This window comes from Dendrobates tinctorius, unplaced genomic scaffold (genome assembly GCF_039654945.1).
Source record: "Dendrobates tinctorius isolate UK_male_01 unplaced genomic scaffold, ASM3965494v1 ptg000046l, whole genome shotgun sequence".
Classification (NCBI taxonomy): domain Eukaryota; kingdom Metazoa; phylum Chordata; class Amphibia; order Anura; family Dendrobatidae; genus Dendrobates; species Dendrobates tinctorius.
In genome coordinates, this window is record NW_027361714.1 from 23,348,284 (window position 1) to 23,373,389 (window position 25,106).

The window sequence follows — 25,106 nt, forward strand, 5'->3', positions numbered from 1 at the left end:
GTCTGTTTTTTTTTCATTTTATTTGCATATTATGGTGGAAAATAAGTATTTGGTCAGAAACAAAATTTCTTCTCAATACTTTGTGATATATCCTTTGTTGGCAATGACAGAGGTCAAACGTTTTCTGTAAGTCTTCACAAGGTTGCCACACACTGTTGTTGGTATGTTGGCCCATTCCTCCATGCAGATCTCCTCTAGAGCAGTGATGTTTTTGGCTTTTCGCTTGGCAACACGGACTTTCAACTCCCTCCAAAGGTTTTCTATAGGGTTGAGATCTGGAGACTGGCTAGGCCACTCCAGGACCTTGAAATGCTTCTTACGAAGCCACTCCTTCGTTGCCCTGGCGGTGTGCTTTGGATCATTGTCATGTTGAAAGACCCAGCCACGTTTCATCTTCAATGCCCTTGCTGATGGAAGGAGGTTTGCACTCAAAATCTCACGATACATGGCCCCATTCATTCTTTCATGTACGGATCAGTCGTCCTGGCCCCTTTGCAGAGAAACAGCCCCAAAGCATGATGTTTCCACCACCATGCTTTACAGTAGGTATGGTGTTTGATGGATGCAACTCAGTATTCTTTTTCCTCCAAACACGACAAGTTGTGTTTCTACCAAACAGTTCCAGTTTGGTTTCATCAGACCATAGGACATTCTCCCAAAACTCCTCTGGATCATCCAAATGCTCTCTAGCAAACTTCAGACGGGCCCGGACACGTACAGGCTTAAGCAGTGGGACACGTCTGGCACTGCAGGATATGAGTCCATGGTGGCGTAGTGTGTTACTTATGGTAGGCCTTGTTACATTGGTCCAAGCTCTCTGCAGTTCATTCACTAGGTCCCCCCGCGTGGTTCTGGGATTTTTGCTCACCGTTCTTGTGATCATTCTGACCCCACGGGGTGGGATTTTGCGTGGAGCACCAGATCGAGGGAGATTATCAGTGGTCTTGTATGTCTTCCATTTTCTAATTATTGCTCCCACAGTTGATTTCTTCACTCCAAGCTGGTTGGCTATTGCAGATTCAGTCTTCCCAGCCTGGTGCAGGGCTACAATTTTGTTTCTGGTGTCCTTTGACAGCTCTTTGGTCTTCACCATAGTGGAGTTTGGAGTCAGACTGTTTGAGCGTGTGCACAGGTGTCTTTTTATACTGATAACAAGTTTAAACAGGTGCCATTACTACAGGTAATGAGTGGAGGAAAGAGGAGACTCTTAAAGAAGAAGTTACAGGTCTGTGAGAGCCAGAAATCTTGATTGCTTGTTTCTGACCAAATACTTATTTTCCACCATAATATGCAAATAAAATGAAAAAAAAACAGACAATGTGATTTTCTGGATTTTTTTTTCTCAGTTTGTCTCCCATAGTTGAGGTCTACCTATGACGTAAATTACAGACGCCTCTCATCTTTTTAAGTGGTGGAACTTGCACTATTGCTGACTGACTAAATACTTTTTTTCCCCATTGTATATACTGTATCTATAATATAACGCTGTAAGCATCACTCTGTCCGAAGCCTTTATAGACTGCACAAGCGCGATGCGCCTGCGTAGTCTGGCTCCAGACAGAGTGAGGCAGCCAGCAGTGAGGAGTGTGTATGGCGTCGGAGATGGCAGTACCGTACACACTACATACCGCCATTTCCGACGCCATATTTACATACTTACCTGCCCGGGAGGAGCGTTGCCGCGGCGCTTCTCTTCGCCCAGAGACCGGAGCTGGAGTGTGGCCGGAATCGCGCTACGCATGCGCGATCTGGCGCCATTTTACTGAAGACACACTTGCAGTGTGTTTTCAGCAATATGGCGCCGGGCCGGAATCGCACATGCGCATAACACAGTCCGGCGCCATTTTACTGAAGACACACTTGGAGTGTGTCTTCAGCAATATGGCACCAGACAGCACTATGGGCATACGCGATTCCTGCCCCGGTCTCCAGCAGAACAGCGTTGGAGCACAGGAAAGAGGGGTGAGTATAAATGGGTTTTTTTTTGTGCACTTTTAATAGGAGTGAGATAGGTGGGTGAGGGGGCCATGCATACCAGGATTGGGGAATGAGGGGTACCATGCATGCCAGGATTGGGGAATGAGGGGTACCATGCATACCAGGATAGGGGCGCTGAGAGGACCATGCATACCAGGATTAGGGGGTGAGGGGGGCCATGCATACCAGGATTGGAGGTTGAGGGGGCCATGCATACCATGCTGGATCAGGACATATAAAAAGCACAGGTAACCTTTTTTTCCCTAAGCTGTGCTTAAGGTTGGTTTTTGCCCCCAGTGGCCATTAGGATTATTGCACTGTGGTGTCGTTTGTTCTAAGTTTACCCCTGGTGGTGGTGAGCATCATTGCATTCTAGTTTCTTTTGTTAAGTGCACATGATTATTATGCAGGTGTGATTGCTGGCTCTTCTGTAAAAGAGTCACAGGTGTTGCAATTAGTGTTGGTGATAGTGTTCATTTCAACCATCCTTGGTGGAGGAAGGAGCTGGAGAGCGTTCCTTGCAGCACTGTCTTAGCCTGGTGTGGAAGAAGTCACATGGGATTTCCTTAGCTCTGACAGAGCTTGGTGGCAGCGATTCAGGAGGAGAGCTGCATGCTGGTGGTGGACTCTGTTGCCAGGAGCAAGTGCAACAGAGTAAAGCTAAGTGGTGTCTCCCTGTTTGTGTTTTTCCTTAGTGTGTATTAGTACAGCGGTGGGGCCCGTGCCTGCGCCACCCAGTTCCCTAGCAAGGGATAGGTGTAGGGTGTGCTAGGGCGACAGGTTCCTGATCGGTGCCCGGTGTGGAACCGGCATGGGGAATGTTAGGATCGTTAGGGACACTGACTCAGGGGAGTACAGGAGGTCTCCACGTCCCATTTCCCTATCGCAGGGCCCACCGTTGTAACTGTTTCCCTTCCCTTTGTCTTGTTGTTTTAGTTACCGGCCTGCGAGCCGTGTCACACAGGACAGTATCATGTGACACGTCATGTTGTTCTAGTTACCGGCCTGCTGGCCGCATCACACAGAACTGGTCCACGTGACAGGGGTGAGAGGATCATGCATACCAAGTTTGGGGGTTAGGGGTGCCATGCATACCAGGATAGGGGGGTGAGAGGACCATGCATTCCAGGATTGGGGGGTGAGGGGGCCATGCATACCAGGATTGGAGGATGAGGGGTACCATGCATACCAGGATAGGGGGGTGAGGAGACCAGGAGTTACCGTTGTAACTGTTTCCCTTCCCTTTGTCTTGTTCTAGTTACCGGCCTGCTGGTCGCGTCACACAGGACATTACCACCAACCACAACTTTTTTTTTCTGCTGAGCCATGGACCCAGTTCCGCCCTTTGCCCAATTGCTGCAGACCCTTACTAATGAGGTTAGGGGGCTGCGCGGAGGGTTGGTGCGGCAGCTGCGGCTGTTGGTGGGCTCTGGTGGCTTGGTCCAGGAACAGGCTCAGCCAGAACCCAAGATATCCCTCCCTGACAGATTTTCTGGAGGGAGAGATCAATTCTTGGTGTTTCAACAAGCCTGTAAATTGTATTTCAGGCTGTGCCCTCGTTCATCAGGGAGTGAAGAGCAATGGGTGGGAATCATTATCTCCCTTCTTAAAGGGGATCCCCAATCCTGGGCCTTCTCCCTACTAGACGATTCTCCATCTTTAGAGTCCGTGGACGAGTTCTTTGCGGCTTTGGCGCTTGTGTATGGGATCCTGATGGCGTCGCCCTGGCGGAATCTCGAATCCGTAGGAGTTAACAGGGAGCCCGGGTCGTTGAGGAGTACTGCTCAGAGTTTAGGAGATGGGCCACTAATACTCAGTGGAATGACCCTGCACTTAGGAGACAATTTGTGCAGGGTTTGTCTCCAAAGTTGCAGGATACTCTGGTGCAGTACGCCATTCCCAGGTCGCTGGAGGTCCCTTGCCATCCGGGTGGATAGACGCCTTAGGGAAAGACATTTACAAAAAGTGCCCCCTGACGTCCACGCTAGGGAGGAGGGCCCACCAGTGCGGATGGAGGAACCCAGACAGCCTGGTGTTGTTGATACAAAAAAGGGGGTGTCTGCGGTTCGTCGTGGTGGGGATGTATGCTTCTCCTGTGGGAAGCCAGGACCTTTTATGAGAGCCTGCCCAGTTCATGCCAGATCTCCAGACAAGCCTATGCAAGTAGGAGGAGCTAGTTTGTGTACGGAGCTGCCTACGGTTCGGGGAATGGTGTCGGGATGTTTGTACTGTGGGCAGACTTGTCATGTCCTGAAGGCTTGCCCACTGCGCCAAATTATCTGTGCCATCTGAGAAGCCGCATTTCCCTGGTCGCTTGGAGGGAGGCGACCAGGGAGTATACATTTCCTCTATTTTGCCCTCCCAAAGTGCCATGTCAGCAGAGGTCTTGGCTGGCGGGGTACCGGAGGTGATACCGGTGTTTGTGGACAGCGGAGCAGGAGTCAGTCTTGTGGATGCTCGCTTTGTCCAGACTCATGGTGTGAGGTGTAGGATGCTAGCTCAGCCTATAAGCTTCCGGGCCATAAACTCTGTTCCACTGAGCCAGGGGAGCTTGACCAAGGTCGTAGATAATATCCATCTGCGTATAGGACATCATGAGGAGTCCTTGTCATGCTACGTCTTGGAGGAATTGCCAGTACCTATTGTTTTAGGCCTCCCTTGGCTGAATAGACACAACCCGGTAATAGATTGGCGGGCGAGGGAAGTGGTCAGCTGGGGGCACTCGTGTGAGGACTGCTGCCTAGGAACTACTGTCTCTGCCGTCTCTCTTCAACGGACCCCTTCCTCTCTGGTGAGGGCAGCAGATGTGCTACAGGAGAGTGGGGGCAAGTCTCAACCCTCGCCATTGGCCAACCCTGGGAGGCGCAGACCTCGTGATGGAAGGGGTCAGAGGGTGATGTACCCCTTGGTGAGGTGCGGGGGTGTGAGTGTGGTGACACAGTGGGACGCCTCTGTTGTCAATCCCAGAAAGAGTTCTCCAAGTGGTGACAAATGAACGAGTGGCAATAAATGTTCAGGTCCGGACCTGTGTGTGAACGAGCGTGTATGGGTGGCCACCAAAGAACATCCAGTGGAAGTGTGTTGTGGAGTCTTACCAGCTCATACCAAACATACACATACACAACCCGTTCCCCAGGTCAGAGCTTCGGAGATGTGTGTTGCCTCCAGAGCATACGTTGCCAATACCAGCGGGCTCGTTTCTCATCAACCTCACATGCAGGTAGTTGCAGGGGTGAACTCTTGGTCTGGGCGTCCCCGCTGTAGATGGTTCCCTGATGGGGAGTGGTTTTGAGGGTCCAGAGGCCCCTTATTAAGGGGAGGGTACTGTCATGATCCATGCTGGATCAGGAGATATAAAAAGCACAGGTAACCTTTTTTTTCCCTAAGCTGTGCTTAAGGTTGGTTTTTGCCCCCAGGTGGCCATTAGGATTATTGCACTGTGGTGTCGTTTGTTCTAAGTTTACCCCCGGTGGTGGTGAGCGTCATTGCACTCTAGTTTCTTTTGTTAAGTGCACGTGATTATTATGCAGGTGTGATTGCTGGCTCTGCTATAAAAGAGTCACAGGTGTTGCAATCAGTGTTGGTGATAGTGTTCATTTCAACCATCCTTGGTGGAGGAAGGAGCTGGAAAGCGATCCTTGCAGCACTGTCTTAGCCTGGTGTGAAAGGAGTCACATGGGATTTCCTTAGCTCTGACAGAGCTTGTTGGCAGTGATTCAGGAGGAGAGCTGCATGCTGATGGTGGACTCTGTTGCCAGGAGCAAGTGCAACAGAGTAAAGCTAAGTGGTGTCTCCCTGTTTGTGTTTTCCTTACTGTGTATTAGTACAGTGGTGGGGCCAGTGCCTGCGCCACCCACTTCCCTAGCAAGGGATAGGTGTAGGGTGTGCTAGGGCGACAGGTTCCTGATCGGCGCCCGGTGCGGCATCGTCATTGGGAACTTTAGGAGCGTTAGGGACACTGACTCAGGGGAGTTCAGGAGGTCTCCACGTCCCCTTTCCCTATCGCAGGGCCCACCGTTGTAACTGTTTCCCTTCCCTTTGTCTTGTTGTTTTAGTTACCGGCCTGCGAGCCGTGTCACACAGGAAGGTATCATGTGCCACGTCATATTGTTCTAGTTACCGCCCTGCTGGTCACATCACACAGGACGGGTCCACGTGACAGGGGTGAGAGGATCATGCATACCAGGATTGGGGGATGGGCCATGCATACCAGGATGGGGGGGGTGAGAGGACCATGCATTCCAGGATTGGGGGGTGAGGGGGCCATGCATACCAGGATTGGAGGATGAGGGGTATCATGCATACCAGGATAAGGGGGTGAGGAGACCATGCATACCAGGATTGGAGGGTGAGGAGTAGCATGCATACCAGGATGGGGGTGTGAGGAGACCATGCATACTAGGATAGGGGGGTGAGGGAGCCATGCATACCAGGATTGGGGGATGGGGGGTCATGGATATCAGGATAGGGGGGTGAGGGGACCATGCATACCAGGATTGGATGGTGAGGGGGCCATGCATACCAGGATTGGAGGATGAGGCGTACCATGCATACAAGGAAAGGGAAGGTGAGGAGACCATGCATACCAGGATTGGAGGGTGAGGGGGCCATGCATTCCAGGATTGGGGGATGAGGGGTACCATGCATACCAGGATAGGGGGGGTGAGAGGAGCATGCATACCAGGATTGGGGGATGAGGGGTACCAGGCATGCCAGGATTGGGGATGAGGGGTACCATGCATGCCAGGATTGGGGGATGAGGGGTACCATGCATGCCAGGATTGGGGGATGAGGGGTACCATGCATGCCAGGATTGGGGGATGAGGGATACAATGCATACCAGGATTGTGGGTGAGGGGACCATGCATACCAGGATAGGGATGAGTGAGTACCAAGCATACCAGGATTGGGGGTGAGGGGACCATGCATACCAGGATGAAGAATGGGGTGCCATGCATACCAGGATTAGGGGAGAAGGGTACCATGCACACCAAGATAGGAATGAGGGGTGCCATGCATACCAGGATAGGAGGGTGGCAGCACATAGCAGGATAGGAGACCATATGCCAATAAAAATGCTCACCACCCGGGCGTAGAACGGGTTCATAGCTAGTGTGTGTGTGTGTGTGTGTGTGTGTGTGTGTGTATATATATATATATATATATATATATATATATATATATATATATCTCCAGGTATCAGTGGCCAGGTATAATTTTTTTGGCATCTAAGGCCTCTTTCACACATCAGGTTTTCGCCGTCAGGCGCGATCCGGCGCTTTTGACAGAAACCGGATCCGGCGAAATGCAATGCCGGATCCGGTTTCCCCCCCATTGACTTGCATTTGCGCCGGATCACACCGGATGGCCATGCGTTTCATCCGGTTTTCGCCGAATCCGGCAATGAGTCGCGATCCGGCGTCTGGAAAAAACGGCTACTGTAACGTTTTTTGTCTCCGGCGAAAAAGCCGGACACGCCGGATCCGGCGCGTCCGGCTTTTTCACACAATGAAAGCCTATGAGCGCCACAATGCGCCTGATCCGGCGAAAGCCGGATCCGGTGGCCGGATCCGGTTTTTTGGTCTGAGCATGCTCAGTAGCTCTGCCCACAAGACATATATAAAAGCAAGACAGTGGGACCCACAGCCACACCCAACATGCCACCCAAGAAAGCAACCAAGCGCAGCAGGAGAAGGCAGGAGACCACTGCAGCACCATCAGCACCACCCCAAATGGAGCAGCAAATGGAACATGCTGAGGAGGGGAGGCCAGCAGCAGATGACGATAATTATCAAATCCCCCATTCCTCCAAACTAGGGCTATTGAATATCAAGATATTCATTGGCCCTTTGTTTCTCTTTATTCAACAGCCGCCCAATAGATGCAGCAGCAGCAATGGCAGCAGCTGGAACACCACCCACAGGCATGGAGTGTGGCCACCAGGAAGACAGCACATCATCTTCTGGGAGCCCTCCCTCGCATCATCAGCGTTTGACGGTAAGTTTTTATTTCCAAAATCCATCATCTCTGTAATATATGTCTATTCATTGCCTTTTATTTCAAAACAGGATTCACAAGATGAAGAGGAGCTCCCAGAAGAAGAAGGAAGGGGTGGACAGACACTTGGAGTGGGCTCACAATTGGTAAGTTTTTTGCATCAAACGCAGAAACACAACATCACACTACACACAACACATAGAAAACAATGTTCTGCAGACCACACACAGCAAACAAATGCCTACATCCAAAGACATAACATTTTTTGTTTTCTTCTCTAGTCTTCCCAATCTGGTGCTCGGCCAAGAGGTCCTCGCAGTGCCTCCCAGGGTCGTCGGTGACAGCAACGCGGCGGTCACCAGCGTGTAAGTATAAATATTTTTGCTTTGTTTTTTTGCACTTTTTATTTCATTTCTTTTGTGGAGGCTAATTATGTTATTTTTGTCTTTTTCTTTAACAGCCTTCACAGCGTGCTCCCGACTGTGACGGTGAGGATGGAGGACTCGATGTGGACCACCTAATCGATCTCGTCAGAGAAAGGGAGCCGCTCTGGAATATGGCTGACCGCCGCCACGCTGACCTTATCGTTACCCGACGACTCTGGGAGGAAATCTGTTCGCTCCTTGTGGGCCGCTGGGAGGACCTCGATGTTCGGGCCCAGATTAAAGAGCGTAAGTATATACAGTACCGGTTGCTTGATGTAAACCAGTGTTTCCCGAACTCCAGTCCTCGTGGTCCCCACGGATCATGTGTTCAGGATTTCTATTTACTATGGAAATCCTGAAAACATGACCCCTGGGGACCATGAGGACTGGAGTTTGTGAAACACTGATGTTGTATACTAACCACTCCTTTCTCGTTTCAGGGAGCAGAATTGTGAATCGGTGGCGGTCTGTGAGGGATCGTTTCAAGAAGGAGTTCAATAAAGAGATGCGGGCCCCGAGTGGATCTGGAGGACGCAGGAGCAAGTACAAGTACGCACAAGCCCTGTCGTTCCTCCGGGAAACAATGGTCACTAGAAGGTAAATATTACACACCACATGTGAAAAAAAATGTTAGATGTAACTTTTTTTTTTCAGCCAGGGCCATACCATGTCAGTATTTTAATTGTTTTTTTTTTCTTTATTCCACAGCACGGTGAGCAGCACTCGGGAGCCTGCACGATTGGACCCTTCTGAGGCGATTCCTGAGGAGACCGGCACCGAGGGAAACTTCGACCGCCCCGGTACATCTGCACCTTCCCAGCCTTCCCACACATTCGACCCATCTGTCCCATCCACCAGCACAGGAGCATTGTGGCCGCCTACATTACATGAAGCTGCTGGTGAGGAGATCGCTTTCCCTTTACCCCACCCTTCTGCCCCTGCCACCTCTAGTACACCTGCGGGTACTGGGCGGCAGCGGCAGAGGGGTCAGGAAAAGACTTATGCGCCAGAGTTCTTGCATCTGAATGCATCTTTCCAGAACTGTCTAAAAGTCTTGTCAGAGCAAATCTCCGCAGGCTTTCAGCAGATCAACTTCAGCATTCTGGAGGTGAAGACACTTCTGCAAACCATGCATTCAGAAGCAAGATCTTCGCCAAACCACACCTTTTTCAGGTCTGTTGTGGAGCGCATGGCAACACTATCTCCTACCCAGCAGATGCATGTAATGCATTCGTGCCACGGTGCTCTACAGCAGGTTACCTCCCAACCTCCACCTCCCACTACTGTAGTTCCTCCACCTGCACCCCCTCCAGCCACTTTCCATCCTCCCCCTCCTATTACATCTGCACCCCCTCCAGCCACTTTCCATCCTCCCCCTCCTATTACAAACCAGCAACCTTCCCAGTACCAGCAACCTTCCCAGTACCAGCAACCTTCCCAGTACCAGCAACCTTCCCAGTACCAGCAACCTCCCCAGTACCAGACATCTCCCCACTTCCCCGTACCAAACTCCTTCCCCGTACCAAACTCCTTCCCCGTACCAAACTCCTTCCCCGTACCAAACTCCTTCCCCGTACCAAACTCCTTCCCCATACAACTTTCCATCAACATCATCTGCTCCTACAGTCCCTGCCCAACCCTCCACTCCACCGCCCACCACCTCTTCTGCCTCCCACATGTCCACCCATTCTGTAGCTTTTTCCACACCATCACCTCTAACTGTTCCTTCCCCACCACGATCCCAGTCCTCTCTCCACACTCCCATTGTCGAAGTGTCCCGCAGCCCCTCCAGCAGTATTTCCACCCCACACTACACCGAGTTATAATGTTTTTTTTGTAATAAAAATGCCCATTTGGTTGGTTTCAAACCTTTATTAAAAAAGTTTTTTTAACTTTAAAAACAGTTTACACAAAAAAAAATATTTTAAATAAAAGTTAAATTATTGTTTACACTGGTTGTCTGTCATTTCTTTCTGCGGCGAAATATGTTTAAAAAAAAGGTTAAATACAGGGTATTTAAAAGGTAAAAAGGTATTCAAAACCAGGTATATAACTGTGGGTAAATTTTAGCTTTTTGCCACAGTTGTGTTCCTGGTTGTGTTTGAAGCAAAGTATTTCACCTAAAAAGTTGTGTTTATTGTTGGTGATTTCCTAACAATGTACACAACTTTTGTTAAAAGGTGAAATACTTTGCATAAAACACAACCAGGTACACACCTGTGGCCTAAAGCTAAAAATAGTAAGACCATGACAAGATAGCCAACTTTGGTTGGCAAAGGTATATACTGTTGGTCCAGAAGGTACACAAGTTTGGTTAGGGCACAAATCTTTCACACTCTGTCATCCTGCCAGTGTACTCTGCCTTGAGGTGACATAAAGTATAGTGCAAAATTGTCCCTCATTACTGAAACCGTCACAGAACTTCTAGTGGTAATATTTCCAATGACAACATCCATCTTCGCCAGTAACTTGCTCTTCTCTCCAACCTGCACTTTCTCCTCTACAACCTGTCAAAGAAGGGCTGTAGGAACATGCTATATATAGTTTTCCAGTAGCCAATCCCGTTCGGAAGGCCACAAGGGTCAATTTTAAAAACCAGATCCGGCGTAATCCGTCGAAAAACGGATAGAAAAACGGATGAACCGGATGAGACGGATCCGGTTTTGTCTGTCAAGAACAAGACGGATCCGGCAGAAAACCGGATCCGGCACATCAGGTTTTACAAAACATTTGCCGGATCCGGCATTCCGGCACGACGCCGGATCGCGCCTGACGCCGAAAACCTGATGTGTGAAAGTAGCCTTAATCCTGATTATTTTATTCCAAAGCAATCCAGAGCCCCCTTTTTTCTCCATTTGGTTGTTTACACAGCAGAATACAGCCAGAGCCTTTTCATAGCACTGCGTGAAAATCCAGCTATTTTAAACGGGGTTGCCCATCCCAGCCATCACATCTGCGGCTAGGTTCACATTAGCGTACTGGGGCGTACTACTTCTGCATGCGTCCTGCATACCTACCTCTAACATTGGGTATGCAGGGCATGAGGATGTATGCAGATGTGTTGTTTTGACATGCCCGCCGACCGCACGGGAGCGCAACAAGTTGTGTTTTGCGCAGAAAGACGGGTGCGTCAAAACGACGCATCCCAAAAAATCTGCATACATCCGCATGTCCTGTGTACCCAATGTTAGAGATAGGTATGCAGGGCGCATGCAGAAGTAGTTGGACCTAAACGGAAGAAGTGCGGAAGTGGGCGGAGCTTCATGGAGGAAGTACGCAGCCCTCTGCAGAGCCCCAGTACACTAATGTGAAACCAGCCTGTGTGCACAGAAATTTCTGACATTTTTGTGTCACTCTTAAATTGGTTTGGAGTGTCTTATAGAATTTCTTGACACCATTTTGCTGCCCAAAATAATAATAAATTTTATTTCTATAGCGCCGACATATTCCACAGCACTTTACATTTCAGTGGGGACTTCGACAGACAATAGACATTACAGCATAACAATAATCACATAGATCATAGGCTATATATATATATATATATATATATATATATATATAAATGTTTCACATCAGTGATGCAATTAAATAATGCCCACACCCATAGGTAACCAGTCAACACATGCCCCAAATGGAGCATGGGAAAATCCCATGCCGCACAGAAAACACTAATGTAATGTAGCAAATGGAGGGTCAGTAACAACTCACTAAATTGCAAGCAAAACACTGCCAAATATCGAGGTATTGAAATGCAGAAAAAAGAAATGGCAACAATACCTTGAGACATGCTAGAGCCACGTGCGGAGGGAGGGAATGAAACACACAGGAGCCTCGACGCGCGTTTGACCGCCCACGGCCTCATCAGGAGTCATGGTTTACATAAAAGAGGTTGGGATATTTATATAAGAAGAAATAAGCTCCTAGCCAGTCAGCACACAGTCCAAACAGTTGTCCTTCCCCGCCATGGAGCCGGTCGGTGCGTGCCACAGGCGGTGGGAAGGAAGACATGTGTCATCACCCCCATCAACACGGCAATGCGCCCGACCCACAATACAACAAGAGAGACCTGGACTGAGTCTGCACTGAAATTTGTATGCACAGCTGCAAAAATGGATACCTTAGCTAATTGACGCGCCAGCCAGCGTGATGCTCCTCCCCGTGACAGCGCGGGCCGGAGAGTGCCATGGATGATGGGAAGGAGGACGTGCATCATCACCACCCATCACCACGGCAACACAACTGGCCAGCGATGCCACAGCAGAAGAGCAGCGCATGCCTGAGGCGCGTCTGCGCTAAATATAAGGTAATACAAACATAATAGTAAAATAATATCAGAGACCAGCGCCACAGCTTTTGAAGAGAAAAACTAACTAGAAGAGTGAACTAAATAATAATGACAACATATGAAATCCACAGTAATACGATCCAAAAAGCAGTTGCCATATAATTAACAAATAAATAATAATAAGCAATCAAATGAAATAAAATAACAAATAAACAAAAGAATAAATGAGAAAATATAAAGGAAAACAATGAAAAGAAAAAAAGACAAGAAAAAAATGTATAAATAAGTCTCTTCAAGATTTGTTAGTTGAATGGTTCAAATCTGCTGTTCGCAGGGAATGGTGGTTCCAAGCACAAAAATAATGACTAGACAGTCATGGAGAAAAGTACATAATACCTAAAGAATATGAAAAAGAAAATGTAAAAATCATGCATAAAAACACAGATAATCCCAAACCCAATAAAAGCACTGAATAGCATCTAAAGGAAAGACTTCAAACTGATAGTCTCATTAAGACCTCTGGGTGAAAGGGTATCAAGCATGACCACCATCCAACAAGTTTCCTTTTGTAGTTTTCGTTTAAGATTGCCATCTCTGATACCCATATAGACATGATCAATCCCACAAACTGCAAAACCCTTGGGACTGCAGTTGTGGAACTCCAAAAATGCTTAGGAATTGTTTTAAGTAAATGTGGTTCCAAATAATTCATAGCATTTTTGATGTCCCTGATATTTTCCTGTACACGTGTTTTCAGTGATCTTGTAGTCATGCCGCTATATATACAGTCACAGGGGCAATTGGCATGATGGACAACTGCCTCTGTGTTACATGTAATGTGATGGACAATTTTATAAATTTTATCTTTGGAGTAATTAGAAAATGCCTTTGTCCTCATATAACGGCATGTTGAACAATTTTCACACAGAAAACAACCCCAAGGAGGGCCCTTACTGTTGATCGAGAAAGGATTACTTTTTGGAGGAATATAATGGCTGCTACTCAACATATCACTCAGGGTATTCGATTTGCGCCAAGTAATTGAAGGATAAGGTGTTAATTGGTGACGCAGGTCAGGATCCGTCAATAACACCGGCCAGTGTTTCTTAAAGATATCATGAATAGTGGTCCATTTGGAATTAAACCTGATGCTAAATCTAGGTGTCGTGTAGAATCTTTTGTTCCTGACTTTGGAAGGTTTAGATAGTAGAGTAGACGTATCAGAGGTAATAGCTCGAATATAACCTGTATTAAAATCTTGGTATGAATAACCTCAATCCTTGAACCGACAAAATAGGTCTCTGGCCTGCTTATGAAAAATAGATTCATCCGAACAGATACAACGTGCTCGTAGGAATTGTCCAATCGGTATTGAGGCCACGTATTGAACAGTGTGGTATCTCCGTCAGACGCCTGATCTATCTGTGGGCTACAAATTGTGGCATTTCAGGTCTACATTAACCTTCTGTTGCTGTGTCTTACACTAGTTCGATATACTATTTTGGGGGAAAAATAAAAAAAATTCAGGCAACATATTGAGCGGTCTGGTATCTCCGTCAGACACCTGATCTATCTGTTGGCTACAAATTGTGGCATTTCAGGCCTCCATTCTACTGTATTTGCTGTCTGTTACCCTAGGTTTATACTCTATTTTGGGGTAAAAAAATAAATACAGGCCACATATTGAACAGTATGGTATCTCCGTCAGACATCTGATCTCTGTGGACTACAAATTGTAACATTTCAGGCCTATATTCTACTATTTTTGCTGTGTCTTACCCTAGTTATTGACACCAGTTTGATAACAAAAAATACATTTTTACCTATAGTCCAGATATTTTAAAATGTGGTTTTCCCGCACACGGATCACATACAATTTCGCTCCCAATTCAGCCATTTGTAGTGAACGTGGAAAATATTGTAGTCCATTTAAAATGGGCAAGGTGTGTGGCAAGGGACGGGGAAGTGGACATGATGGTGCATGCAGACGCCAAGGTGGTGGGCAAACTGAAATTGTGCTACAACAAACACCGACATCAGATTGCCCGACCTTCATGACCCAATTACTAGGGACTTGCAGCAGGACATCACTATTGAAACCAGAGCAGTGTGAAATGGTTGTTGGTTAGCAAATAATGCTTCCAGTCAGTTTGCCACCACCACCACTACCACCCTGTCTTCCACACGGTCAAGTCAGAGTAGCTGTGAGTCTGGACTGCATATTCCTCAACCTGATTCTCTTCTCCCACCATGCCAAGTTCCCGGACACAACTGATCCCACACTTGGACATTCCAAAGAGCTGTTCACTTTTCCATTTACAGTGGGGAAAAAAAGTATTTAGTCAGTCAGCAATAGTGCAAGTTCCACCACTTAAAAAGATGAGAGGCGTCTGTAATTTACATCATAGGTAGACCTCAACTATGGGAGACAAACTGAGAAAAAAAAATCCAGAAAATCACATTGTCTGTTTTTTTTTCATTTTATTTGCATATTATGGTGGAAAATAAGTATTTGGTCAGAAACAAGCAATCAAGATTTCTGGCTCTCACAGACCTGTAACTTCTTCTTTAAGAGTCTCCTCTTTCCTCCACTCATTACCTGTAGTAATGGCACCTGTTTAAACTTGTTATCAGTATAAAAAGACACCTGTGCACACCCTCAAACAGTCTGACTCCAAACTCCACTATGGTGAAGACCAAAGAGCTGTCAAAGGACACCAGAAACAAAATTGTAGCCCTGCACCAGGCTGGGAAGACTGAATCTGCAATAGCCAACCAGCTTGGAGTGAAGAAATCAACTGTGGGAGCAATAATTAGAAAATGGAAGACATACAAGACCACTGATAATCTCCCTCGATCTGGTGCTCCACGCAAAATCCCACCCCGTGGGGTCAGAATGATCACAAGAACGGTGAGCAAAAATCCCAGAACCACGCGGGGGGACCTAGTGAATGAACTGCAGAGAGCTGGGACCAATGTAACAAGGCCTACCATAAGTAACACACTACGCCACCATGGACTCAGATCCTGCAGTGCCAGACGTGTCCCACTGCTTAAGCCTGTACATGTCCGGGCCCGTCTGAAGTTTGCTAGAGAGCATTTGGATGATCCAGAGGAGTTTTGGGAGAATGTCCTATGGTCTGATGAAACCAAACTGGAACTGTTTGGTAGAAACACAACTTGTCGTGTTTGGAGGAAAAAGAATACTGAGTTGCATCCATCAAACACCATACCTACTGTAAAGCATGGTGGTGGAAAAATCATGCTTTGGGGCTGTTTCTCTGCAAAGGGGCCAGGACGACTGATCCGGGTACATGAAAGAATGAATGGGGCCATGTATCGTGAGATTTTGAGTGCAAACCTCCTTCCATCAGCAAGGGCATTGAAGATGAAATGTGGCTGGGTCTTTCAACATGACAATGATCCAAAGCACACCGCCAGGGCAACGAAGGAGTGGCTTCGTAAGAAGCATTTCAAGGTCCTGGAGTGGCCTAGCCAGTCTCCAGATCTCAACCCTATAGAAAACCTTTGGAGGGAGTTGAAAGTCCGTGTTGCCAAGCGAAAAGCCAAAAACATCACTGCTCTAGAGGAGATCTGCATGGAGGAATGGGCCAACATACCAACAACAGTGTGTGGCAACCTTGTGAAGACTTACAGAAAACGTTTGACCTCTGTCATTGCCAACAAAGGATATATCACAAAGTATTGAGATGAAATTTTGTTTCTGACCAAATACTTATTTTCCACCATAATATGCAAATAAAATGAAAAAAAAACAGACAATGTGATTTTCTGGATTTTTTTTTCTCAGTTTGTCTCCCATAGTTGAAGTCTACCTATGATGTAAATTACAGACGCCTCTCATCTTTTTAAGTGGTGGAACTTGCACTATTGCTGACTGACTAAATACTTTTTTTCCCCACTGTATAGATTAGGGCCTCTCACCCCGGTCCACTTGAAGCGAGGCAAGATGAGATCGCATGTAGTGATGCTCAAATATTTGAACATCCATGGTCACACGAAGGAAACAGTGGGAATGTGTCACAAGAGGTGGACGATGATGAGGTACAATTGCCAGCGAGTCAGTAGGAGGACCAAGGTGAGGAAGTGGAAGCCGAGTTGGTGGATGATATAGTAAGCGACCCAACCTGGCAGGAGGACATGCATAGCGAGGACAGCAGCACACATGGGGAGGCAGGCATAGCACCACAACAGGCAGGAAGAAGCAGTGTGGTGGCCTCAGACAGAAGGCGAGCAACCGCTACTCATAACACCAACACGACAGAAGTTGGCAGTACAACTGTTAGGTCTTCCTTAGTCTGGTTGTTTTTTTAAAGACTCTGCTGATAACCCCAAACAGTCAATTTGCACCATCTGCCATGCTTGCATCAGCAGGGGTAGCAAAAATAACAGCCTGATCACCACCAGCATGATCATGCACATGGCAGCAAAGCACCCGACTTTGTGGACCGAACCCCAGGCTCCAGGAACAGTGAAAACACTGCTTCTTCCACTGTTATTATTTATTTTTATTATTTATTTATATAGCACCATTAATTCCATGGTGCTGTACATGAGAAGGGGGGTTACACACAGTTATAGATATCTTTTACAGTAAACAAATTTAAAATGACAGACTGGTACAGAGGGGAGGGGACCCTGTCCTTGCGGACTTGCATTCTACGGGATAATGGGGAAGAGACAGAAGGTCGGGGGTTCAGCAGCTCTGGTGGTGATGTGGCAACAGCTCAGGCGGTGGTGAGGTGGCAGAATGGTCATTGCAGGCTTTAAGCTTTCCTGAAAAGATGGGTTTTCAGGTTCCGTTTGAAGGATCCGAGGGTGGTGGATAATCGGACGTGTTGAGGTATGGCATTCCAGAGGATAGGGGATATTCGGGAGAAATCTTAGAGGCGGTTGTGTGGGGAACGAATAAGTGTGGAGGAGAGTAGGAGGTCTTGGGAGGATCGAAGATTACGTGACGGAAGATATTGGGAGATTAGTTCAGAGATATAGGGAGGGGAAAGGTAGTGGATGGCTTTGTAGGTCAGTGTTAGTTGTTATGAATGGGTTACCGAGGAGGAAAACAAGACCAAGCCAAGTCACAGAAAACCAGAGAGGTTGGTAACTACGCGGATTGCAGACCCCCTGATCCTAACCACACAACTAACAGCAACCGTGGAGCGTACCTACGATGATTCTAGACACCTCGTCACAGCCGGAGGACTAAATAAGCCTAAAGCAAGAAAAGGGAAAATCTAAAACTGCCCCAGAGCAGACCCCAAAGGAATAGACAGCCCCCACACATGTATTGATGGTGAGACAAGATGAAAACACGAACACAGGTAGGAAAATAGGCTGAGCAAACGATGGGGCCCACACTAGCTAGAAAGGACAGGAAAGGAAAGATACTGTCTGCAATCACACCAAAAAACCCTGCAAAAATGTCCAACACTTCTGATAGCAAAAAATACCCTGAAGTCACTAGACTTCTCCCACTATATCAGTACTCTGGCATATTCTGAGACAGAGCAAAAAGAGGCCAATCTAATAAGGGACAAAAAGCAAACTGGCACATACAGTGACATAAGAGTGGAACTTCAGCACAGCCCCAGTGGGGGCTGGCTGACCACACAAAAAACTGAATAGACCAAACCAAATCAAATGTGAACATTAGCAAAGACAACTTAGCTTGAGATGGCAGGAACTGAGCTGGAAACTAAGACCTCAGGAGGCAGGAAAAAATCACCAGCATGGGAATAGGGAGTCGGCTGTCTTAAATCCAGTCTGAGACTCCAGATGTCCACTCCTCTTCCTCATTATCAGGTGGCAGGTCTCTGTTAATTAGATCAGCTTCACTACCTCCTGCCACCACCAGAGGGAGCCCAGAAAGAGAACTCACAACTCCTCTGTCAGCACAACCAGCTCCCTCACCAGAAACCAGAGGCAGACCAGAAAATGAGTTCACAACAGTACCCCTCCCTTGAGGAGGGGTCAACGAACCCTCATCCATGCCACCAGGCCGATCAGGATGAGCCTGGTGAAAAGCACGAACCAATCTATTGGCATGAATGTCAGAGGCAGAGACCCAAGAATTATCCTCCTGGCCATAACCCTTCCATTTGACCAAATACTGGAGTCTCTGTCTAACCAAACGAGAATCCAATATTTTCTCTACCTCATATTGCCTTCAACCAATACAGGGTCAGGAGGCGCCACCACAGGAACTACTGGCTCAACAAACCTCTTCAACAGAGATTTGTGAAATACGTTATGGATCTTAAACGTAACTGGAAGAGCCAATCGAAAAGAAACAGGATTAAGAATCTCCAAGATCTTATAAGGTCCAATAAATCTTGGCTTGAACTTTGGAGACGCAACCTTCATAGAGATATTCTTTGCCGACAACCAAACCATATCACCCACTTTAAACCAGGGACCAAAGGTCCTATGCCGGTTGGAAAACCGCTGGGCCTTTCCTGAGAGAGTGACAACTTATCCACCACTTGGTCCCAAATCTGCTGCATTCTCTCTCCCACAGTGTCCAACACCTGGGCAGGCCGAAGACTCCACTTGCCCTGAAGAAAATCGAGGATGAAACCCAAAGTTATAGAAAAAGGGAGACATCAAAGTGGCAGAACTAGCTCTATTGTTTAGCGCGAATTTGGCCAAGGGCAAAAATGAGACCCAGTCATCCTGATCAGCAGATATAAAACATCTTAAATAGGACTCCAAAGTCTGGTTTGTTCTCTCAGTCTGCCCATTGGACTGAGGATGAAACGCAGAGGAGAAAGATAACTGAATTCCCAGATTGGAACAAAAGGCTTTCCAGAATCTGGAAACAAACTGGACTCCTCTGTCCGACACAATGTTCTCAGGAATCCCATGCAAACGAACCACCTGTTGTAAAAACAAGGCCACCAACTTTGGGAGTGGTACAAGATGGACCATCTTCGAAAATCTATCACATCACCCAGATAACAGTCATTCTCTGAGAGACAGGAAGATCAGAAATAAAATCCATTGAGATATGGGTCCATGGCCTCTTGGGCATTGGCAGGGGCATCAACAACCCAATAGAACGAGAACAGGGTTCAGACCGAGAACAAGCCCCACAGGACTGCACAAAATTCCTGACATCACAAGATAAGGCAGGCCACCAAAAAGATCGACTCACCAAATCTCTGGTACCAAAAATACCTGAATGACCAGCCAATGCGGAGCAATGAACTTCAGACATCACTCTCTTCCTCCACTGGTCAGGAACATACAATTTTCCCATAGGACAACGCTCAGGTTTATCCTCCTGAAATTCCTCCAGGGCGCATCTCAAATCGAGCGAAAGGGCAGAAAGAACTACCCCCTCACCTAGGATGGTAGTAGGCTCGGTCACAATATGAGAATCAGCAAAGAAACTCCTAGAAAGGGCATCTGCCTTAACATTCTTAGTGCCAGGAAGAAGAGACCACAAAATTTAAATGCGTGAAAAACAAGGCCCACCTAGCCTGTCTAGGATTCAAGCGTTTGGCCAACTCCAGATAAATCAAATTCTTGCGGTCGGTGAGGACCACAACTTGATGCCTAGCTCCCTCCAACCAATGTCTCCACTAGTCAAATGCCCATTTCATGGCCAACAATTTCCGATTCCCCACGTCATAGTTGCATTCAGATGGTGAGAACTTTCAAGAAGAGAAGGCACAGGGATTCATTTTAAAAGTCACAGGATCTTTTTGGGACAAAACAGCTGCTGCACCAGTCTCAGAAGCATCTACCTCCACCTGAAATGGAAGTGAGATATCAGGTTGCCGTAAAACCGGAGCAGAAGTGAATCTCCGCTTAAGCTCCTGAAATGCTGAGACAGCCTCTGGAGACCAATTCAGCACATCAGCGCCCTTCTTGGTCAGATCAGTCAGTGGTTTGACAATACCAGAAAAATTACCTAAAAATTTACGATAGAAATTAGCAAAACCCAAAAACTTCTGGAGAGCCTTCAAAGAAATGGGCTGAACCCAATCATAAATGGCCTGTACCTTAGCCGGGTCCATTTCAATAGTCGACGGAGACAAAATAAAATCCTCTGTACACCAAAGAGCCATTTCGATCCCTTAACAAACAGGGAATTCTCCCTCAAAATCTGGAGCACAGTCCAGACGTGTTCCACATGAGAATCCCAATCACTGGAAAAGATCAAAATATCATCCAGATAGATGATCAAAAACTTATCCACAAAGTCCCGGAAAATATAATTCTTAAAGGATTGGAAGACAGAAGGGGCATTAGTGAGCCCAAAAGGCATCACCAGGTACTCAAAATGTCCCTCCGGACTATTAAACGCCGTCTTCCATTCATCCCCATGCTTGATGCAAATAAGATTACACGCCCCCCTGTGGTCAAGCTTAGTAAACCAGCAGGCACTTTTAACTCTGGAGAATAAATCAGACCTCATGGGTAACGGTTACTGATATTTAACCGTCATCTTGTTAAGGGAACGATAGTCAATACAAGGTCTTAATGAACCATCTTTCTTGGCCACAAAAAAAACAGCAGCTAAGGGTGAAGAGGATGGTCTAATATGACCTTTCTCCAATGACTCCTTAATATAGGATAGCATAGCATCATGTTCGGGTACCGATAAGTTGAAAAGCCAACCCTTGGGAAATTTACACCCAGGCATCAACTCAATTGCACAGTCATAACTCCTATGAGGAGGCAAAGACGCAGACTTACTCTCACTAAATACATAAAAAAAATCAGACAAATAATCAGGAATATCATGAGACTGAGGAGAGGTTGAGAAAACAGGAGTGTCCCTAAGAACACACTGAAACCCCAACTCACCACAGACACAGATTTCCAATCCAAAACTGGATTATGAGTTTGCAACCAGGGAAAACCCAGAACAATAGAATCATAGAATCATAGAATCGTAGAGTTGGAAGGGACCTCCTGGGCCATCTGGTCCAACCCCCTGCTCAAAGCAGGATTCGCTAAATCATTCCAGTCAGATGTCTGTCCAGCCTCTGTTTGAAGACTTCCCTTGAATGAGAACTCGCCACTTCTCGTGGCAGCTTGTTCCACTCATTGATCACTCTAACTGTCAAAAAGTTTTTCTAATATCTAATCTGTGTCTCCTCCCATTCAGTTTCATCCCATTGCTTCTAGTCTTTCCTTGTGCAAATGAGAATAAAGTGGATCCTTCTACAATGTGACAGCCCTTTAGATATTTGTAGACAGCTATTAAGTCTCCTCTCAGTCTTCTCTTTTGCAAACTAAACAATCCCAAATCCTGCAAGCTTTCCTCATAAGACTGGGTTTGCAGACCGGTCACCATTCTGGTTGCTCTTTTCTCAACTTGCTCCAGTTTGTTGATGTCTTTTTTAGTAACAATAGTATCATGCAAAGTGTGCAGCACCAAAAATTTACAATTTTCTTGGTGGTCTGGGGCAACTCGCATTATCACCTGGGTCCAAAACTGAGGTTCATTCTCAGCCAAAGGAGTAGCATCAATACCCCTCAAAGGAATAGGCGTCCTCAGAGGTATCATAGGAAAGCCACAATGTTTAGCAAAGTCCAAATCTATCAGATTCAAAGGTGCTCCTGAATCTACAAAAGCCTTAGCAGAAAATGTGGATAAGGAGCAGATCAGAGTAATTGCCAAAAGAAACTTAGGTTGTACACTGCCCACAGCAAATGTGTGTGCAAATCATTTCTCTCGTTTAGGGCAGACAGAAATAGTATGAGAGGCGTCTCCACAGAAAAAACACAGCTTATTATGCCTTCTAAACTCCTGACGTTGCGCCCTAGACAAAACCCTATCACATTGCATAGGTTCAGACGTTTGTTCAAAAGATGGCAACGCCTCACGTATAGTTTTACGGTCACGTAAACACCGATCAACATGAATCGCTAATGACATAGAATCATCAAGACCAGAGGGAACAAGAAATCCCACCATCATATCTTTTATGGTCTCTGATAAACCCTTCCGAAAGAGAGCTGCCAATGCACCATCATTCCATGTAGTAAGGACCGCCCACTTTCCTTGATCCTGGTTCAATGCCAATAGGGTTTTCTCAGCTTGATCAATAGCATTAGGTTCATCATACAACAACCCCAAGGCTTGAAAAAATGCATCCACATTAGTCAGAATAGGATTTTCAGGTGTCAGAGAAAAAGCCCAATCCTGGGGATCGCCGCGCAGCAAGGAGATGACAATTTTAACCTGCTGCACAGAGCTCCCCGATGAGTTAGGCTTCAAGGCAAGAAATAATTTACAATTATTCTTAAAATTCAAAAATTTAGACCGATTCCCAGAAAACACATCAGGAGTAGGGATCTTTGGTTCAACAGCATGTGACTGAGCGATATATTCCCCGCACTTCAGCAGTGAGCTGCTCCACACGATCAGACAATTGCTTAATCTCCATTAGAGAAAAAATCCTCCTACGGCCCCAGAGAAAAAGAGGAAAAAACACATATTAAAAAAAAAATTCTGACACTTTTTTTTAACAATTTTTTCCTGCTTTTGAGTACCCTAGAATCTGCGGTATGGCTGGTGATTCTGTTATGAATGGGTCACCGAGGAGGAAAACAAGGCCAAGCCAAGTCACAGAAAACCAGAGAGGTTGGTAACTACGCAGATTGCAGACCCCTGATCCTAAACACACAACTAACAGCAGCCGTGGAGCATACCTACGATGATTCTAGATGCCTCGTCACAGCTGGAGGACTAAATAAGCCTAAAGCAAGAAAAAGGGAAATCTAAAACTGCCCCAGAGCAGACCCCAAAGGAATAGACAGCCCCCACACATGTATTGACGGTGAGACAAGATGAAAACACAAACACAGGTAGGAAAATAGGCTGAGCAAACGATGGGGCCCACACTACCTAGAAAGGACCGGAAAGGAAAGATACTGTCTGCAATCACGCCAAAAAAACCTGCAAAAATGTCCAACACTTCTGATAGCAAAAAATACCCTGAAGTCACTAGACTTCTCCCACTATATCAGCTCTCTGAAATTTTCTGAGACAGAGCAAAAAGAGGCCAATCTAATAAGGGACAAAAAAGCAAATCGGCAAATACAGGTAAATAAGAGTGGAAATTCATCACAGCCCCAGCCGGGGCTGGCTGACCACACAAAAAACTGAATAGACCAACAAAATCAAGTGTGAACATTAGCAGAAAAACTTAGCTTGAGCTGACTGGAACAGAGCTGAGAACCAAGACCTGACAAGCCAGAAGGAATCGCCAGCACCAGAATAGGGCGTCGGCTGTCTTAAATCCAGTCTGAGATTCCTGAGGTCCAATCGTCATCCTCCTTATCAGGTGGCAGATCTCTACTGAATTAAATCAGCCTCACTACCTCCTGTTACCACCAGAGTGAACCTGGAAGGAGAACTCACAACTGGTAGACCAGAAAATGAACTCACAACAGTACCCCCCCTTGAGGAGGGGTCACCGAACCCTCATCCACGCCACCAGGCCGATCAGGATGGGCCTGGTGAAAAGCACGAACCAATCTATTGGCATGAATGTCAGAGGCAGAGACCCAAGAATTATCCTCCTGGCCATAACCCTTCCATTTGACCAAATACTGGAGTCTCTGTCTAGCCAAACGAGAATCCAATATTTTCTCTACCTCATATTCCACATTGCCTTCAACCAACACAGGGTCAGGAGGTGCTGCCATAGGAACCACTGGCTCAACAAACCTCTTCAACAGAGATTTTTGAAATACATTATGGATCTTGAACGTAACTGGAAGAGCCAATCGAAAAGAAACAGGATTAAGAATATCCAAAATCTTATAAGGTCCAATAAATCTTGGCTTAAATTTTGGAGATGCAACCTTCATAGGAATATTCTTAGACGACAACCAAACCATATCACCCACTTTAAACCAGGGACCAATGGTCCTATGCCGGTTGGAAAATCGCTGGGCCTTTTCCTGAGAGAGTGACAACTTTTCCACCACTTGGTCCCATATCTGCTGCATTCTCTCAACCACAGTGTCCACACCTGGGCAGGACGAAGATTCCACTTGCCCTGAAGAGAATCGAGGATGAAACCCAAAATTACAGAAAAAGGGTGACATCAACGTGGCAGTACTAGCTCTATTGTTCAGCTCGAATTCGGCCAAGGGCAAAAATGAAACCCAATCATCCTGATCAGCAGATATAAAACATCTTAAATAAGACTTCAAGGTCTGGTTTGTTCTCTCAGTCTGTCCATTGGTCTGGGGATGAAACACGGAGAAGGATAACTGAATTCCCAGATTGGAACAAAAGGCTTTCCAGAATCTGGAAACAAACTGGACTCCTCTGTCGGACACAATGTTCTCAGGAATCCCATGTAACCGAACCACCTGTTGTAAAATCAATGGTACCAACTCAGCGGAAGATGGCAACTTTGGGATTGGTA